Source organism: Malus sylvestris, chromosome 9 (assembly GCF_916048215.2).
Source record: "Malus sylvestris chromosome 9, drMalSylv7.2, whole genome shotgun sequence".
Classification (NCBI taxonomy): Eukaryota; Viridiplantae; Streptophyta; class Magnoliopsida; order Rosales; family Rosaceae; genus Malus; species Malus sylvestris.
In genome coordinates, this window is record NC_062268.1 from 20,777,666 (window position 1) to 20,798,382 (window position 20,717).

At 35.9% G+C, this 20,717-nt stretch overlaps 1 long non-coding RNA gene across 1 annotated transcript; it reads left to right on the forward strand.

The window, feature by feature from the left end:
- Positions 1-15,681: 15,681 nt before the first annotated feature.
- LOC126634067 (uncharacterized) lies at positions 15,682-16,201 on the forward strand. Its single transcript, XR_007627179.1, has 3 exons — positions 15,682-15,793; positions 15,879-15,940; positions 16,027-16,201. It is a non-coding gene; the product is annotated as an uncharacterized LOC126634067 (long non-coding RNA).
- Positions 16,202-20,717: the final 4,516 nt, after the last annotated feature.

Here is a 20,717-nt window from a genome sequence, read left to right on the forward strand (position 1 = left end):
TTGAGCAGATTCAAAGCACATCATGGACTAAGCAATCTACCTCGAACAAGTACAAACATTTACATAAAGCGGAAGAAATTTATTAAAATGGTGATAATCTAGCCAATGAGGTAATAAAATTTTATTGTTGAGTCATGTTAAAATGTCATTTAGGTTATTTGAAAAGTAATAATTTGATTATGTAAGTTATTATGTTGTTTCACAATTCTTTTTTTAGCAACTACAAGCACAAATGTGGTTCAATCTGCACAAAAAGTCATTCACAAGCCACAAATGTTATGTGGGACCATGATTTTCCAGGGTTGGAGTATGTCGACCTCAAAAGTCCAGTCATGGACGCAATAGCCTCTAAACAGAGCTGACTAAACGAATCAGAGATGCAACCATTATCTTGTTTCAGAAGCAGTGAGTGAAGTTCGTCGACTTTGTTGAGATAGACCATTCTTGTTCCGTAACATTTCTGAACCTAATTGAGCAAGGAATCAACAAGTTTTCTATAATCTTGGAGTCCTTACAATTGAAGGATTGGCGTGCGCAACAAGTAATCTCACTCTTAAGAGGATACAATATCTACTTTCTAGATATCCTCATGGATTCTTCCGGTTTAATATGGATTCTACTATCCCAAAAGGTCATATCTTTGACTGGTATAAATACGTTCTTCTAGGGTTCATCTCTGGTAGCGCAATCTCTGCACATTTATTCTCTTGTTTATTGCTTGAGTCTTAACATTGAAGAACATCATATGTCGATTTGGCATCCCTCAGACCATTCTCACAGACAATGGATTGCTATTCACCAGCTCCGAAGTTACAGACTGGTACAAACAGCTAGGCATCCGCTATCTCACCTTCACTTCGCGTAGTGAGTGCAATGGGGAAAGTTTTCTCTATTCATAGTAGGTACGAAGACCCTATCAGACCCTCCTAACATTTGAATACGTAACATGATCTCCTTCAACCCATTTTTTTTTGCGTATGGGAGAGTCATAAACTATATATATCATGGTGGAACTCTCAAAAAGAACTTTTTTCTAAGAACTAAGACCTGAAGCTCTTTCCCATCATTAAAAATACACTTTGTGTATTGCACCATGAGTAGTTCATTACCCCTCTTCTTATGTTGTAGCATCAAGTGAAATATGAATGGTAAAAGGAAGAGTCTCTTATATGCCCGTAAGGTAATAGACAAGTAGAAGCTTTAAACAAAACCATTCTTAGTGCTTGAAGAAATACTTAGAAAAGAAAAGAATGGTCAGGAGAATTGCCTGGAGTTTTGTGGGTATATCAAACCACTACTCGAAAGATGACTAGGGTCTCCATGTCATATGGAACAAAAGTGGTCATTCATGTTCAAGTCACCGTCATGGCCTATGGAACATAAATCTTTTCAATAAAAGAATTCTTAGAGTTATTCTACGTACTTGTTCGTTGTTTCTTATTTTTTGCAGTAGTGAGAATACCCTAAAAGCCCAAATCACACAGAACTTTGAAACTTCGCATTGCAAGTCCAACAACTTAAAGTGGTAGTGTTAAAAAGTTTCCTTTAGCCCACTCCGTAGTGTTCAGTTAGCAGCTTAGGAGACTCAAACTGTAATAAGCGCGGTAACGATTGGCGGGCTACGAGCTCGGGGACATGGCATCCTAACTCAAAAGTCCAGTGCACTATCCAGGTTTCGGAAAGTTTATGCAACTTGTAGGTTGTGGGTTATATAACATTCAAAAATCCAAAAAACGTTTTCGACCCACATGCAGACAACCAAGTCTGCAATGAACTTTCGTTTAAGATTCACTAGGGATAGATCAACAATTTGGACTGGGAAGGCAACCCTTTCTTAGTTACACACATTGCAACATTTAAAATTCTCTGACCCATAATGGGGCAAGGTGAACGAACAAGAACGACATATCAAAGGACTGCTTATTCAAAGTTGAACTCTGGAGGTCATTCCGGGTAAATATATTATAAGTATATAGAGTAAAGGATTTTTCATAGGCATTAGACTATGTGTCAGAGTAAAGTGGTGCTCCGATAGTCGTAGTGGGAATCCTTATCAATGCCAAGTTTAGGAGATTATGTTTTTCCGAATCAATGTGAGCTAGGGGATATTGAGCTCTATCTCGAGCCCACAAGCTTGTTCGAGTTCTATTCAATTACTTACTATTTTGAAGTTGGATTATTTTGAAGACATTTGTCGAATTACCAGGTTTTTGCATGATTTGGAGCAAGGGAAAAAAAAAAAAAACTTTCCAACATTTTATTCAAACAGGATATATGACTTGAATGAAATGGAAAATGTGTATAACATATAAAGTGCATGTTTATCAAAGTCTCATGAACAAGGTAGAAAAGGTACAATTATTTGGGGAAGACAAACCTTCATCACTAGCATACAAACTTTCCTATGAAAAATATGGAGCATGTTTTACAAGGATCATTAACTCTGTTGAGGTTCAGTCAGGGTCAGAAAACGCCTACGAAAAGAGGCGAAGATAGCTCTAATGAAGAAGAACCATCTCAAGGCTTAAGGAGAGAACTGGGTTTAGAAGGTAAAGCATGATGCAAGTAAGGAGATTTCATGGTATAAAGGATAAAATGAGTTTTGAAAACCATTGTTGCAATGGAGTTATTTAAAGGCAAAATACCAGAAAAATCTTACCGTTGAATCCAAAAAGTTTTTCCTAGAGATTTGTGTGTTTGAAGAACGAAGATTGCTTGGTGATGGAGAGCTACTCTTTATTTAATGTGCACAAGTAATATGCCTTCTTTCATCATTGATGTATTCTTCTCAATATTTGATGTCACACAGCTGAATCTAGAACATCAAAAGTTCACAAAAAACAAAGCTAAAATGCCACGTGTCCAAAAGGAAGAAAACAGTACGTATTCTGAGTTACTCCGAAGAGCATGATCTATGGGTAATTATCCATCTTTAAGGGGAACAAGTCCTTTATGATGCCTAGTTAGGAGCAATTATGAGACCTTGATTTTCCAAGGCTGAAGTAAGACAGATCAAAGTACGCCTACCTCAGAAGTCTGGTCATAGACTTAACAACTTCCACAGCAGAGCTAACTACATGGATCAGTGATGCCACCATCATCCTATTTCGAAATCAGTGGGCGAAGTCCGTCGACATCACTTAGATGAACCATTCTTGTTCCATAAGTTTCAAGAACCTAATCCAGTAAGGAATCAGCAGGTTTCCTATAATTTTGCAATCCTTACAATCTAAGGATTGACTTGAACCGCAAGTAATCACACTTATACGAGGATGCAATATCTAATTCCTAGATATCTTCATGAATTCTCCTAGTTAAGTACAGATTCTACTAGCCTAAAAGGTCTTCTCCTCAATTGGTATAAACATGTTTTTTTAGGATTCATCTCTAGTAACGCAATATCTACACTTATTTTCTTGCCTACTGCTTGAGTCTTAATATTGCTTACTAACTTGACCATTGGAGAGCTTGACCGGCAAGCCCCTTCTCCCTCGGGTTCTAAGCTTACTCACGATTGTGTGTTCTTTTATAAGTAAACGGATTTGAGAATCTTCACCACTCAAGGCGGTCTGCGAATTTGGTTCCAGCATCTTATAACATTATGAAACACACACTAACTTACAAAGTTCTGCAAATGGTCTACAAGTAGTGTTGAATGAAACTCATCTGAGCGAATCAACTACTGAAGAGTAGCCATTAGAGACGTCATTGGAGACTCTAATTGAATCGATCGCACAATCCCAAGAAACTTTAAGGCCTTTTAGTAAGAAGGCTGCTAAGAAAAAAAGTTGTAAAAGGGAGTTCTTCGGATAATGATTATTCAAAATTAGTCGACGAATGAGCTCACCAACATGTACTAAATATGGAGCAAGATGAGTTATCTTATGAGTAAGGGAAGGCTACAAATGAATCAAAGGCGATAAAAAGGGAGTGAAATAAGCAAGAAAGGCAAGAGGAGAAGGATTTGGATATCATGTCCTAACGCCTATAAGATATGTCTCATGATTCAAAATGTTTTTGGACAAGTGAAAAAAATTGCATCATGAGAAGAAGGTTTTCTACTAAAGGTGAAGAAGTTACATGCACTCCAAGTGAAGATGGTCTGAACCACACTGATTTGATCCCTTAGGTTTAATTAAAGGAAACTTTGAATTCGGTCCCTGGTAGACCAAAATCTTAAACTGAAACCCTATTAATTTGAATACTTTGATGAAGGACAAAATATTAAATTTTCAGTATTAATTAAGAAAATTTAATAATGAAAAATTAAATATTACTTTAGTATAAAGAAGGCTTTGAAATTACACTGTACAAATGAATAGTTTTTGAACCCCAATTTCACTCTATTTACAGACATGCCATTACTCTAAGGATTTCGCCTGGTTTTTTCTTCTTCAAGTTTAGTTGTATAGGCTTGTGCAGGTTTAGGTTGTGATTGGGTTTGTGGGTAGGGTTTTAGGACAGATGGCTGACACGGGCAGGCCTAGCCTGCAATGATGCCAATGAGAAGATAGGGGAGGTGTCGTGTGATGCGAGAGAGAAGAGAGAGATGAGGAGTCATCTGATGGCAGAGAGAAGAGAGAAGGGTCATGCGATGCTAGAGAGAAGAGAGAGATGAGGACTCTTGGAAGGAAAAATTTGAGGAGAGAGGGAGGGGTAGGATGAGCAAAGCAATAGGTAGGGCTGCCCGGAATTTGGGTTTTGTTTTTTCTTGGTGAGCTCTGCTTAGAGAAACGGTGAGGCAAGAAGGGACGCCTAAACCTAGGGTTGGTTTCAGATATTTGGTCCCAGCTGGAAACTATCTCTGCGAGCATTAACGAGGATTTCTCCCAACTGGCAGCTTGAATTCCTTTTAAAGCTAAGTGTCCATTTTGAACCGAATTTCCCCTTATTCACTGTTTCTAGTTTGAACCTCCTTAGAAATTTGTTTTTTTTTTTCCTTGCTTTATTTTCTGTTTGGTTTTGGTTCAGTTCTTCAACTTTTAGTTAGGAGTGCAAGATTTGTTTTTAAATTATTAAATTAGGACAGAAAAATATATATTTTGTGCTGCTTTCTTCATTGTCTGATAATACCACTTCCTTTTCATTTTTCTTTTTCTTTTTGTTGTGTTGGTCTTTCAGTGTTATAACTTCTCTGCAGAAATCAAACTGCATGCATTTTGCCCCTTTTTGTTCATTACCTTATTATTTGTTATTATGCTGACCCTGTGAATCAAAAGCTCAGTTTTTTTTATCCTTTTAAAATACATTATGCATCTGGTTTTTATTCATTCACATATGATGCACTGTGAATCATTTTATAACAAATATGTTGAGATATGTTATTTTTGGTAGGAAATTATGGTTGCTGTTGTTAGAAATAGATTTAATTTTTCTGTTTGGTTTGATTATAGTTTATGTCTTTGAACAAGCATGCTTTTAAAGTTGCTGTAAAGTGTTTGTCATCGTAAACATGATCAACAACTTTTGCTTTCAATGTGTGTTGTATGATTAAAACAACAACTATATTGATCTTCAAAACCAAGGTTTAGGGTTGACTGTCATTCAATGTATAGAATTTTACCCCTTTTATTAATTTTTTAATATTGCAATACTCTTTCAGAATACTAATCCCTAAACTTAGTAAATTTATTGACTAGGTGATTTTTCACTCAATCCCGAAGTTCGTATTTCTCGAATTGGTGTTGTGTGCAGATTACTGCTGGTCAGCTTGTTAAAGCATTGTATTTAGGTGAAGGTATTCCCGTTTTAAACTTTTCAGTTCCTTCTTGTGATTTGAATTGGAACAAAATCAGTAAACAGAATAGACTGATTTACAATTTGTGATTTTCTGAAGAAAAAAAAATCAATTTTTAATTGAGCTCCGTTTTAACTTTTTTGTATTTGTGCCTATGTGTGTGTTTATGTGTATATCTGTGTGTGTGTGTGTGTGTTTTTTTTTTTTCTTCCTGTTGTGTTTGTCTTTCAGTGTTATAGCTTCTTTGCAGAATTCAAAATGTATGCATTTTCCCCCTTTTAGTTCATTGCTCTATTATTTGTTTTTGTGCTCTCCCTGTGAATCAAATGCTCAGTTATCTATACCTCTAAAATACATTATGCATTTGGTTTTTGTTCATTCACTTATGATGGACTGTGAATTGTTTACTAACAAATGTGTTAAGATATGTTATTTTTGTTAGAAAATTATTGTTGCTGGTGTTAGAAATACATTTAGTTTTTCTGTTTGGTTTGATTATAACTTATATCTATGAACAAACATGCTTTTAAAACTGTTGTAAGGTGATAGAATGAATATGAAAGTTTAGAAATTAGCAATTGGGAGCTTTAATTTGTGCTGGTAATTGATCTTTGCTCAAGAAGGTTCCATCTTTCATTTCACTCAGCTTAGAATCTACAAGATTATGAATTTTGGATCTGAGCAAAGATTATGTGCAACTATATGTATCAATATATACCTAAGTATATGTCTAAATATATGTATAGGCATTTTGTATAGCTATATCTATATGTGTGAGCATATATACATGTGTATGTATATATGTTTGTATGCATCTGTGTGTGTACATGTATGTATATGTATGTATGCATCTGTGTGTGTATGTACTAGCCTATATATGTATGCATGAATGCATTTCTATATATGCATCTGTTTGTGTACGTACATGCATATATATAGTCATACTTTATAGTGGTTGTCTATATGCATGTTAGAAATTCATAGTCGTAGAACTTTTGCATGCTGCACACTATGACCTATAGTTCATAGTTTTGTAAATTATATAGCAGATGCGTGCAAGCGATTTGGTTCAGGGTTCTAAGAGAGAGAGAGCTTTAGGGTATCAAGAGAGGATTTTAGAGATTATATTTGGGGTTTGATTTGTACGCTTTGCAAGGATAGACAGATGGAACAAGGGTGAGAAGAAAATGGGAGGATTTGACAAATTTGGTTTACGGTTCTGACAAAGAGAGGTGGGAGGTATATGAGAGAGGGGATTTCAGGAATTAGGTTTGGGTGGGATTTAAGCAATTATATTTGGGGTTTGATTTGTCTAATTTGCACACACACACACACACACACACACACACACACACACACACAGAGATGGAACAAGGGTGAGAGATAGAGAATGTAAAAGTTGTTTTTAGCGGCCATTTCCAGGGATTTGTTTGCCCGCCCTTAATGGATAATGTGTTGGTGTGTGTCTATGTTTGTTTTCTTGGTGTGTGTGTGTGTGTGTTCTCTTGCCTGCACATGGATGGTTTAAGATGGACATCCACGAGTATAAGTTGAGACACCCCACTAAAGATTTCCCACCTCCACTTGGCTTTTGACAACACAACTGAAATTTTTCTACTTAAAGCATTGAATTTTGGCTTTTGATTTATTTATTTATTTATTTTTTTGCCTTGATTGTGGTTATCAGAATTTGTTGTATGTTTGTGTACATGTAAAAAACCCTTTAACTAAACATGTTTTTACAAGTCTGTCAGTTCTTCGTTTTCTTTTCTTTTTGGAAAGCATCACTAAACTTTGATCACTGAGTTTGACAAACAAATATATTCAAGTTTTCAAATAGACTTTAAATTAATCCCATGGATTTTTTCTTTTCTTTTTCTTATTGGTGTTGTCATACTGAGAAACAAACTGAGAAACAAAGTATAATAGTTTGTATGATGCTTTAATAGGTTGGATTACCTTAGACGCTAGCCTTCTGTAATTGCCTTGATTTATGCATGATGGAACTAATTTACTTTAGAATAGATAATTTTTTTGGTCTTCTTACTATTGTTGCAATGTTTTTTCAGTGTTGCAACCTCTTTGCAAAAATGCATTCTATGTGTTTTGCCTGTTTTAGTTCATTTTTCTATTGTTTGTTGTTGTCGTGGTCACCCTGTGAATAGAATTCTCAATTATCTATTCCTGCAGACTACATGATACATCTATTTTTTGTTCATTCACAAATGATACCACATGCTTGAAATTTTTATGTTATTACTTTGTTGGTTATTTTGTGTGTTCTTTCCGATTACTTTGCTTTTGGTTATCGGTGTCTGCATCATGGCTTTTTGTTAGTGAAAAGTCAACTAAATTTGATGGTTCATAATCTTATAAAGTAGGGGTGGGCACGGGCCAGGTTGGGCCCAAAATTGAAGGAACCAGACCGAACCTGTGTGTAAATAACACGGGACGGGTTTTGGATTTTTCAAAATGAGATCCGGAACCCATGTGTCTTACAGTAGTGAGGGTAAACAGAGAAGAACAAAGAGGTTGCTCATGGAGACCGACTGGCCCCCGATGACTCGATGGTGCTACTAGTTGATAACAAGCAGCTCGACTGCTACAACCACTACAACACCAACGACGACTATGTCTGCAACGACATCAACTTCCCAACCTTGTCCTTGGCTCCTGGTCCCACAATAACCACATTCCCTGAGTTTAGCTGCACCGATTGGACCAATCGCAACCGTTAAAATTCAAATCAAGATAAAACCTAAACCCTAAATACATTTATGCAAAGAAGAATATGATGTCATATAATTTACCTTGGTAGAGGACTCGGGGAAAAGAATGTTGGCGGTGGTTTTCGAGGGCAGGAACATTATCTCGATTAGGACGTGGTTGAGAGTTGGGATAAAATGCCTTGCCATTTGGGTTTCTAAGAACACTGAAGCTACTGGGTTTAAGGTTTGGGGGAAAAGGACCACTACTGATGGTTTACAGTGTGAGGGTTTGGGGATAAGGGGGACTGCTTGTTGTCAAATTCTAGGAGATGATGGAAGGTTCCAGGTCTTGGGGTATTTGGGGTATTAGACGTTGGGAGGTGTGGGCTGTGTGCATGGGTCTGATGCTTAGGCCTTGTTTTGTAATAAAATAGGCCTTGTTTGTAATAAAATAGCCCAATACATAAGCCTTGTTCTATTTCCGGGTGCCCGTTTTTCTATACTTCGAGAACCGGCCTGCCCTTAAAATTTCATCACCCCATCCCGTCCCGCCCCGCCCCGCCCCATTTCTCTTATTAAAAATTTGGAACCGGCCCATACCAGCCTCGAACTTTGATTACCGGCCCCGATCCGAGGCTCCTATACCCATTTGCCACAAAGGGCTTTTAAACAAATTTGATTTGGGTTTCTATTTATGGCATTTTGTTGGGTTCAATGTGAGTGGTTTAATTAGGGTTTACTAACTTTAGTTAATTAGGGTTTAGTAACTTTACTTTATTCACTTGTGTGTTAAAATTGATACTCATAAGGCTTGAATAAATGGAACTGTGCTAAGGCTCATTTGATGTAGTTCTTGATTCTCACTCTGCAACGTGATTAACGATCTCTTCGATCTCTGTTTCGTTATATCTTCAATCCCTGCTTTGTGAACTCTTCAATCATTGCTTTGTGATCTCCGTTGTTCACCCGCCTTCTCATCTGTTGGTATTTCCACCAACCAATGAAGTGCCCGGAGTTTGAACATGAAATGCCCAGGATGCCGCCCAGTGCAAGGTAACTTTTCTTTCTAGGTGAAATGTCAATGTGGGTTTGACCTAATTACTGCAACTGATAAATTATTGGTTTTGGTTGATGGTTTACCTTGCGTTGGGTTTTAGTTGATGGGTTTTTCTTATGGGTTTTGCTTGCATTTGGTTTTGGTTGATGGCAGGTATATTTGATCTCCGTTGCACACCTTGCCTTCTCATCGTCGTCGCACACCTTACCAGAACTTGAATCATTGGTAACGTATAAATTGTATGTGTTGTCTGTAGGGATGTTTTATCTGGTGAAGTGTTCAAAATCCTTCTGCTAACTGATTTAATAGGTTGAATCTGTATTCAAGGTTTTCTTCCAATATGGTCTGAACTATTTTGTTTAATTTACGAAAACAGGTCACTTCTCTCTATGGTGGTCCCTTAGAGTTTATGTTTATCATGGAAAGCACAGAAGACCCTGTTTATTGGGCTGTATCTATGCTACTATCAGAGCTTAAGGTATACACAACAATAATCATGGTTTCTTTAATATAAGAAGAACATCCAGGACAAGTCATATATAATATATGCTTGGAAGCACAAGTTTAATGCATAACATTTTTTAGGTTACATGTGTTCCCAGATTGATTTGTTTTAAGTTTAACTTCCTTTCCTTGCAGGACGAGGTTGATGCTAAGAATGTTGTGGCTGGTATTTCAACAACCTGCAGTCAGAAAATTAACAACCGATTGGTATGTAGCTGATTAAAATAATTTACGCCTTGCTACCATGCTGTTGCAATAGCAAGGTCTTGCACAGTTTAAGTGTTATCTTATCAAATCATTATGTACCTATAATTGTTCTATATGACGAGTTTATTTTCTTTATGGAATACATGAATATAAATTTATTACTAAGTCTTAATGGTGTAGGGTATATGTAAATGAATTCAATTAGAACTCACATATTTGTTTTCTGTTTTGTAGCTGCCTTGATCATTAGTTGGTGATATTTGGAAGATTGGGTCATCTGGTTGTTTGGATTTAAGTGGGATTGAGGTTATCTTTGCCGTTTTTTGTGATTTGGGTATGGGTTATGGTCAAGTTATTGCTATTTATTCTGGGTATTTGCTGAAATTTGTGTTCAATTAGTGTGAGTTCTGTAATTGGTTTGCATTCGTTCATATAACCTTATGTTCTCGGAATGTGATCGAATCTTGCGTTTGGGTTTGGTTGCAGGAGTGGGCGGTGGTTGGGCTTGAGCAGGGTGGGATCCACCAGGGTTCTTGAAATGGGGTCACCAGAAGCAGTGCCACTTTGAGCGGGAACGAGAGGCTTCCAGGGTCTGTCTTGCTCGCCAGGGAAAGGCTGCTGGAGAGGCTGAGACGGATGCCTCATTCAGAACAGGTCATTTTCCTGCTGCTCGGTGTCTTAATGTGTCCAAATTGTTTATATTTTCATTAAATTAGCTGGCTTTATTTTCTATTTTATTTACTTGCATATTATTTTGGTTTGTTGAAATTTCGATTATAGTCATTGTCACATGGGCGCCCAGCCCAACCCAAATTAGTTGAGGATATTTAAATCATCACCATGGTATTATAGTATTCACTTACAGTTGTGAATACTAAAGTGCAAGCATGGCAGGAAGAAGTGGACCGTGCACGCCAAGGTCAGAGGGATGCAGAGGGCAAGCTTTCTTTTTTAGAAGTAAGTGTCTTTTGTTTATTGCCCAACGGTATGTAGAGCATTACTCGCGCCAGGTGATATCAGCTTCCTTTCTTTTTGTATATCTTCATATGAAGAGTTTTACTAGGTTATATTGAGCACTATTTTATTTATAGGTTATATTTTCCATTTTGCAGGAACATATGGAGCTAGAGAAGCGCTATCGTGAACTCACTGATCTACTGGTAATGTCACTCAAGAACACTTATTTACATGGTCAGATATCACATCTTTATGACACTTCTTATTCCATCTGTTTTCATGTTTCCATTTCCTTTTTCTGTTTATCATACTTAAACTGCTTTATTTGTGCAAGCTGCTACTACGCGCTTGAATGCATTTTATTACTGGCGGGATATGAAGAAAGCTAGATGTATGTGCAGGATCGCTTGATCAGTGTTAGGGTTTTAACAACTAATTGTTAGCAGCTAGAAGCTCTGGTTAGATGAATGCTATATGATTTTCCTTACAGTACTTGAGTGCCAGTTTCATAGTGTTTGTTCCCTGCTGTACAGTTTCATTTCTGTTTCTTCATAACTTTCTTGGTCCTGGGATACATGCAGATTGAGTACAACGAATGTCCATTATTTTCTAACTGTTCGGGTCTTTGTCATAGGTTGTGTAGTTCAAGAAATTTAACATTTAGCAATTGACGGGTTAGATGGAGCTGTTGGGCTTTACTATCTTTGTAGCAGCCAGCCTAACATTTTTTAGGCTCTACACTCTACCATCCAACTTAATGAAAAATTCAAAGATTGGACTGTATGGATTGCAGAAATGAAAAAAAATACTATGATATTGGAAAGGTGAAAGTAATTGTGTTAGAAGAAGCGGCTAGCATGATGAGTAATATTTTAAGTTTGTATTTCTAAACTTTTTTTGTTCTGGAGTATGATTTACCTCAATTATTTTGTACTTTAATCTTTACTAATTTCATTGTGGAGTATGATTTACCTCAACTGACAACTTTTCATTGTTTAACTTTTTCCTCCCTTAGATAGTTGCATATGTTGATTTGTTAATTTGCTTCTTACACATGTTGTTTCCTAATGGTGTAGGTGGGTTGCCGGATGCATGTGCAGATTACTCAAATAGACAAAGCTAAGAATGACATAGTATTGAGTGAGAAAGAAGCTTGGGTCAGTTGGATTTATTAAGGTATTTTAGTTCAATACACACAAAAGACAAAAAAACAATAAAAAAATGACTGCGAAAGTAACTTTCTTTTTCATTATTGAAAGTGCATTACAACTATATCATAGTTTGTTTCATGGTTGGGATTGTTCCATTATTTCCTTTTCTCTTCTCATGTGTAGGTATTTTCATTTCTCAGCAATCAAATCATAAATTACATGTACCTAATATTTTTGTTTAGTTATAATTTATTCAATTATTCGTATAGTTTTTGGTAGTGATTAAGTTTATGGTACTTAATATTCTTATAGTTTTTTGTTGTTATATTTTATTCAAATAATATCTTTAGTCTTATTTTATTCAAACATTACCAGAGCATTTCCGATTGTAGACTCGGATTTGTAAGAGCCCATTTTCCCAAAGGGAGCTTAAGTTCAACCACAGTTGTACTTCTAATTGGAGTCCCTGGTAATGTTTTTGAAGTAATATATGTAGTAATTTTATTTTATTTTATTTAATTTAGGTCTGTTAGGGATTTTTTGGCTCTTTATTTTCCCTGATTTAGGGGGTTTTTTTGTTCAGGCTCGAACGCACTTATCAGTAATAAAGGAAAGCAATTTGAAATTTTGGGGTTATTGAAATCATAGCTTCAATTTATAGTTTGGTTTAGATTTGATTATATTGAAGTTGAATTTGGTATTATGGTATGTTCTCTTTGGATGCTCGGAAAGATAGGTGGGAATTTGAATTGTGTGTAAAATTGAGAATTTAAAGTTGTTTTTTCTGTTGCTCGTGTTTTAGTTCAATTGAGTTACGAGGATTGGGGTCTTCACAATTAGGAAGGGTTTGTGCTTTTGTAATGGCACTTTGCATTTGTTTTGAGCCGCCAATAAATTGCTATATCTTGCGCAATGGAGGAAGAAACAAAATAGGTGTCCAAGGCATTTATAATTAAAGCCTTATAGGTAGCCATAAATTGATCAACCCATTGCATAACAATAGATAAAGAATGTGCGATTATGTCAATGGTATATCATTGCATAATGGAATGTGCAAGTCTCTCTCTTTATGCCATGTACTAGAGTTCGTTTTGCATTGATTATTAATATTGTATTTATTTTCTGTTACATAAATAAAATGGGATTTCTGAATGTTAGATGTGTTTTTTGCATGGGGGTTACAATTTTGCTTCGGATAGGGACACTAATATATTCTTTTTGCTATTTAGAGAGGTCAATTGGAGACAAAAAACTCTTTTCGTGTTTTCCAGGTCACCACTAAGGACCGTTAAGACTTGACCAATCTTGATTCTTCACTATATGTATAGATTGGCTGTTAAGAAAATAATTAGCATAGCTTTTTTCTGGTCTTCTTACTTTTGTTGGAATGTTACTGTAATCTGTTAATTTTGGATATTTGTTTGTCATGTGTTATGTAGAATTAGCCTCTGGTTGTGTCCTCTCTGGTTTTCTGATTATTTTCTCAATTAGGATTATTTCTTTTCCTTTGAGATTTGTGCATGTGTGTTTGTTCATGAAAATTGTGTATACCTCATTTGAAGAAGTTGTAATACAAGCCAACTTAGTTGCTTGATGGCATATATGGCTAAGTCTTAAAGCTTCTAATTTTTCTTTACCATCATTTGTGACCAAACTTGTGGAATAACTGATCCTAAATTTGTTTGCTTCTTGTTTCCATCTTGGTAAAATAAAATGTTCAGGTATTGCACATTTTGCTTCACCACAAATTCTTCTTGCTCTCCAAGTTTTGATTTCACTACGCATGCATGATATTCGTTGACACGTGGCATTTCTTCAACCCTGTACCGATTAATTTTACTCCATTTATCTTTGAATTTATTGAATACATTTCTAGTATACAATTTAATGCATGTTGTAGAAGAAATTCTCCTTCATTGACAATGTGATACTTGTGTTTTGATTCAAAATCTTCCTCACTTTCCTTATTTCATAATCTTCTTTAATGCTTGTTCATATTTAACGACAAGCTCTCCAAGATTTGTTGGTGTGACAAATCCATAAAAAAAAGGTTCACGTATGCCTCATCTTATTAAAGCACAGCATCCAAATTGTATTGACTTCAAGGGGTGATTTACTCTAGTGAATGTTGTAAAAGGCATATCATACTTATTTGTCCAAGAAGTTGTATCGAATGTAACATCACAAAAATAGTGATATGCCATGGGCAACTGAGCGTCCACCCAAAAGAAATTAGTTGCTCTTCTTTCTAGTGTAACTGGTTTGTCGTTGTGAACGTCTTTGAACACTTAAACTTTCCATTTATTTGACTGTCTATCAAGTACAATTCGAATACTTGCTTTACACCCACATTTCACTATAGAACAATTCTTATTCATTTTCTTCCTATTCTCAATTTCACATGTTTTTCTATCTTCATTCTCTTCCAAAGTCTCATGTACTTTATTTCCTGGAACGTGTTTTCCTTGATGTGCACAAACAAATTGTCTACTTGTTATTTCGTCTAAACCGTTTCTTGTCCTGCATAAATATTAAGTTCGAATCCAAAATCCCTCTTGTGGCGCATAATCTAGCTAATAGTTTTTATCTTATTCCATTGTGTCAAAAAGCATTCCTACATATGGAGCTTTCAAGCCTTTTGAATTCTTATTTGGACTACTTGTTTAACCATTCTCGACTTGAACTATGTCTTGTACCTATTTAACATATATTAATCATGCTTAATGATCTAAGTTAAAACATACATGATAAATATATAAATTTTAGAATTATGATCATAGGATAAACAAAAGGCTTACGTTCCCAACAATCTTGGTTCTCCAGATCAACTGCTGACATAAACGTTGACTAAAAAAAAACAACTATAACCATCGATCAAAATAAAAACTGAGGAATATTAAATTGAGTACATACTAGAGACATGGAGTGAAAGTTTGATGAAAAATTTGCCAACTTCTCCGCCATTTTGAATGAAAATAGATTAGAAACAAATTGAGTAATGATGAGAAAGAAAAACTTATTAAGTTTGCATAGAAAGAAAGGAGAAGCTGACATGTATTTAGGGTTTTTGTTTTGGGCCAAATCGGATAAATGGTAAGCCCTTATGGTAAAAAAAAATGGATTTAAAGCTTTGTGGTGAAATCTATTAGGATTTATGCACAAAATTAACAATTTTATCATTCCTCCGTAAGTAATATGCATGTGTAAGGCTAATATGGTCATTTCATCCCTTTGATAATCACTCTCATCCTAAGACCACAAATAACAGGAGAAACATAAACCCACTTGATCCACCGTCCACGATAAGACTTTTAGAATTTCGGCAAAGTTTTCCTTTTCACTTTCCCGACAGCCAAACAGAAAAAATAGAAACCATAAACTGAGAAGATATGTGAGGGATCGATGAGGAAGCACTCACGACAACTAAGAAATTCACAGGACGACGACCTCTCTCTCCCTATGGATGCTCAAGGTCTCTCTCTTTCCTCTCTCTCTACAATTGGTAAAAGTTTTGAATTTTTATTCCAATTTCGCTTCCTGGATTGTCGAATTTACAGAGAAAAAATAGTTGGTTCATGAATTCGAGAAGAGCCAAATTCAACAGAATGGTTTATGGAGGGTAAAGTTTCTCTCCCACTAAAACACGTTTACATTTTTTTACTTTTTGGTTTCTTACAAAGTTTCTCTCCAACTATTCAATTTCAGTTCGCAATGTCTTGCTTCTAAATGGAAATCGACTATGGTATGGATGAAATGACAATCTTAGCCTCACATGTGAGGCTCAAGTGCAAGTTACTAACAAAGGAACGACTAAAGTTTCAATTTTGAGCATAAATCCTAACAGACTTCACCACAGGAGTTTAAATCCAATTTTTTTTACCACAAGAGTTATTTTCCGAATACCTTATGATGGGAACCATTTATACGATTTGGCCTTTTGTTTTTGTTTTTCATAGATTATTAGAAATAGATGAGAGAGATTTGATTGAAATTTACTTTCTTCAAAAAAAGAGTTAGATGAGAGAAAATTTGATTTCTTTAATTTTCAAAGTTAAAAATTCATGTCAGCTATCATTTAAGTTGAGCGTCTTTAAATCTAATGCATAGAGATTTGTGTAAAAAAATTTGCAAAAAATATGGTACCACGAATTCACCACATATATACCCAATATAACGTTTCTAACACTAAATAGATATATGTAAATAATTTTTTAATTATTAAATTTAAATATGTTGATATATGAATGTTTCATTATTCAAATACTGACGTGGATAAAAACCCAAGGACCTAGATTGAAAATCTAGAAATGAATTAGATTAAATCAATGAAATAGGGAAATGAGAAATAAGAACCTAAATTCTCATTTATTGGAATTAGGCAATCATTTTATTTTCAATAAAAACAAACTTACAGAGTTAATATTTATTTTTAAAAAGGGTAAATTACATAATACCCATCAAGTTTGAGGTCTATTACAACCTCATATAACATCTTTAAAACATTTCACTTTTATACCTCATATACTATTTTATTTCAATATAGTACTTTCCACTGCCCTGGCTAACGCTAGAGATGACGGGGGTGGAGAGGTCCTGAGGTTGGATCTCGGTGTGCATGGGCTCGAGATCCCTTCTTTTTATCCCCTAGAGTGCCAACTGGAGCTTGGTACAGAGCGAGTTCACTCGGGCCGAGTCGCGGCCGAGTTTGGTAAGGGTGAGGGATTTGTAGTCCTTGTGCTGGGAATTGAAGAGGGCGTCGCGGGGGTGGAGCTGGAGGGAGAAGGCGGAAGAGTTGAGGGGTTGGGATTCCTGGGATTGGGATTCTAGCGGTTGGAGGGACTCTGGGTCGAATGAGGGGAAGTGGTTGCTCGACTTGGGAGGGAGAAGAGAGGTAGGGTGGGTTTTGCATTTTTTTTTTTTTGAGAAGATTCATGTTTTAAAAAAAATTAAAATTACTTTTTTTTGCCATGTGGCATACAGATGACAGCCGCATCAGCTCTTAACGGATCAATGGATGGAAAATATAACAGAGGTACTATATTGAAATAAAATAGTAGGTGAGTTATGAAAGTGAAATGTTTTAAAGATGTTGTATGAGGTTGTAATAGACCTCAAACCTGAGGGAGTATTAAGTAATTTACCAAAAAAAAAATATTTTTGTAAATAGTAATTGTCATTACCTTTACTTTTGCCTTTTCCAAACGGATAGAGTTGTGCAAAAACATCTATTGTTGAATGTGAATAGTAAGAATAATAATTTAAGGGAAAACTAATAAAAATGACTTAAAAATTTTAAGTTTTAACGATAAGGACAAAATAAAAGGTAAAGTGAATAGTACCAGAATTGATTTTTTTAGTATAAAAATGTGGTTTTTTTTTAAAGTTCCCATAATTTAAACATCTTAGACACTTACCCTTGTGACACACCCCGACCTAGATCGAGGCATGCTGGTTGTCACGTGAGAGTGACGTAACCATGTGCGCAATGCGAAAATGAAATTGATATAGAGAAATACGAATAAATAACAATCAAACTAATTAAGAGTACTAGATAAGGCAAAGTGCAAGTGATGAGATTAAATGTGATTACATATAACCAGAGTATAAGTAGCCTAAGTGCAGTCTGGCAGGATAGGTACTAATTATACAATACCCAAAGGTGATCCTACATTGGTGATAATCTGTCAACACCTCCGTCAAATCCTCGTAAGCCACCAACACTAGGAGAGGAAAAAATTCCCAAAAATCATGAACCAAACCAAAAAAATACCGATCCCAAACCAATTTTCCCAAAATTTTTGGTATGCTATCCCGAAAAAATACCGAAATTTCAATATGGGAATCGGGATTGTCTTCCCAATATTTTAGTATTCCCATACCGAACTGAAATATATATTTTTAATTATTTTTTATATATATATACACACACACATAGATAATAATATATATAAATCATGTTGGCACAATAATGAAAAAATCATGTTACTTTATTTTTCATCCCTGCAACATAAAGATATGAAGGATTATGATATGTGAGGATTATGATATGTGTTATGTGTAATTCTATTTCATTGATAGGAGTTACCTTTACTGGAAGTAACACAAACACTAGTGTCAAAGTTGTTGAAGAAAGTAGAGAACATAAACACCGGAAGTGTAATGAGTATTCCACAGAATCACAAAAAGGTATATAACTTCTGTAATAGGTTAGCCTTCTAGTGTATTCTTAAATGGTAAAACAACTTTGTTCTATAGGTTATAAACTTATAAATGCATCTCAGTACGAAAAAAAGAAGATATCATATAAAACTTATCCGCGGTTGAACTGGTGGTTGTTTAAGAGTTTAATGTTGCCTACCGATATCATTTGATCAATTTAGGCATTATTCCTTCTACCTCTTCAACTTTAAGCCAGGTAACTCATCAGGAGTATGAAGTTGAAACTAGTAATGGAAGAACAATCACGAAACGAAGGAAAACAAGAAGCACAGTAATGTTTAAAGTATGTACCTGATTATTTTAGTGAAAATATAACAGTTATAGGAATTGGGAAAATAGAATCACCAAAAGCCCAAAAATATTTTGGGATTCCCGATTGTCTCGAAATACCGAAACTATTTTGAGATTCCCGAAAATTGGGATTCCGGAAATTTTGGTTTGGGAACGGTCTTGAAATTGAGAATACCAAAAATTTAGGTTTAGGAATCGGGACTAAGGTTTTGGTTCGGTATCCCATACCGAACCACCCCTAACCAACATGCACTCTTACTTAAAACCTGGAGGGGCGCAAAACAGAAAGTGTGAGTGGGCAAAAACAAAGTTTTTCAAAACCTTTTCAATTATCAAAGGTAGTAATCCCTTGCCGTAAAACCTATATAATTTCCCAGCAAATAGGATATATACATAACTCAAAACCATGCTCAGAAAAACGATATTCATAAGTATGCCATGCCAAATATCTTAAAATAACAGAATAAGTGACTCAGGTGAAATAAACTCATGAGAAATAACATATCAGCCGGATCCACCTAAAGTGGCATGTACGGCTGACCCTATAGCTCAACAAGTATACCTGCACATGAGTCAGAACCACCAATAGTGGTCTGTACGACATGACTGGTGTAAATAAATACGCTCAAGTGCTATGATCACGTGCTATGCGAAAAATCGCGGGTCACCTACGAGTCGAAACCACCTATAGTGGTCTGTACGACAGGATTGTGCACCTAACTTGGATCCAAGGTGAGCGTATGGTGCGGGAAGTGAACATTACGTGAAGGACTATGCCCTAATCATGGGCGGGAGCACTAACATCGGGGTGCAGGTTTATGAGCTCTCAATGCATCTCAAAATAATCATCAACTCACATTAACAATCGACAAGTAACCTGGCACTTACCTGAGCAACCACAACATCGAACATAGATCTATGCAATTACTATACTAATTCATAATCTAAATATAAATCGATAGGCATGACATTTCAAAACATAATTTCATTTAAACACATTTTCTGGGAAAATTACCAAGTATAAGTATATACTGAAAACCAAAAGCCGACTCACTGATACGTGGAAGGGTCGTAGCCCCCGAGTCTCGCTTGATTGCGCTCATGCTCTGGATAGGTCTCACCTATATGCGAAACAACTATTTAAACGTTATTTAAAAGCACATAACCAAAACTAGGTAATAACATCTCATACATTGCTCAATTAGGGTATTTGAATATACCATCGTGACCTGCTCAACCCCATGAACATCCCTATATTTTTAGAAAAAATTCTCAACGTCCCATGAGCCCTCACGCGTCGGCCAGGGCATGGCACGCTGGACGGAAACCCTAACGGCGTTAGGGAATATTCTGTTAAAAATCAGCATAAACTGTTAAAGATACCTGACGCCGTTAGAATATTCCGTCAACTTTGACGAAATATTCGCCTCTTTCTTCCTTGGTTCGCTGGAGTCCGGTGCCAGCACCACTGTGATTGCCGGATTCTGGAAAATGTTCTAAGCTTAATTTATCACTCATATCTCAACCAAAATCCATGAACTTTGAACCAAAATGAAGCTTAGGACAAAATGAACAATTCCTTACCACTTTTAGGTCCTAAATCCACCGGAAATTCACCGGAAAAAGTCACGATAATCCCGCCACCTTGTAACTCACTAAACCCGATGTCAAAATTACTCCAAAATTAACCCAAAGTACTAGAAAAGCAAGAATAAAACCTTTCTAAGTCTTAAAACTACCTGAAACCAACGCAATCACGACAAGTGAACATTGCTCCTCATCGGAGCTTTTAGTTCCAGAGGTTCCCGAAGCCCTCACATCCCACCAAGGGTATAGTTGAGTTTGTATGGTTACAAGGAAGGTGATGATGGCGTTTACAAACTCAA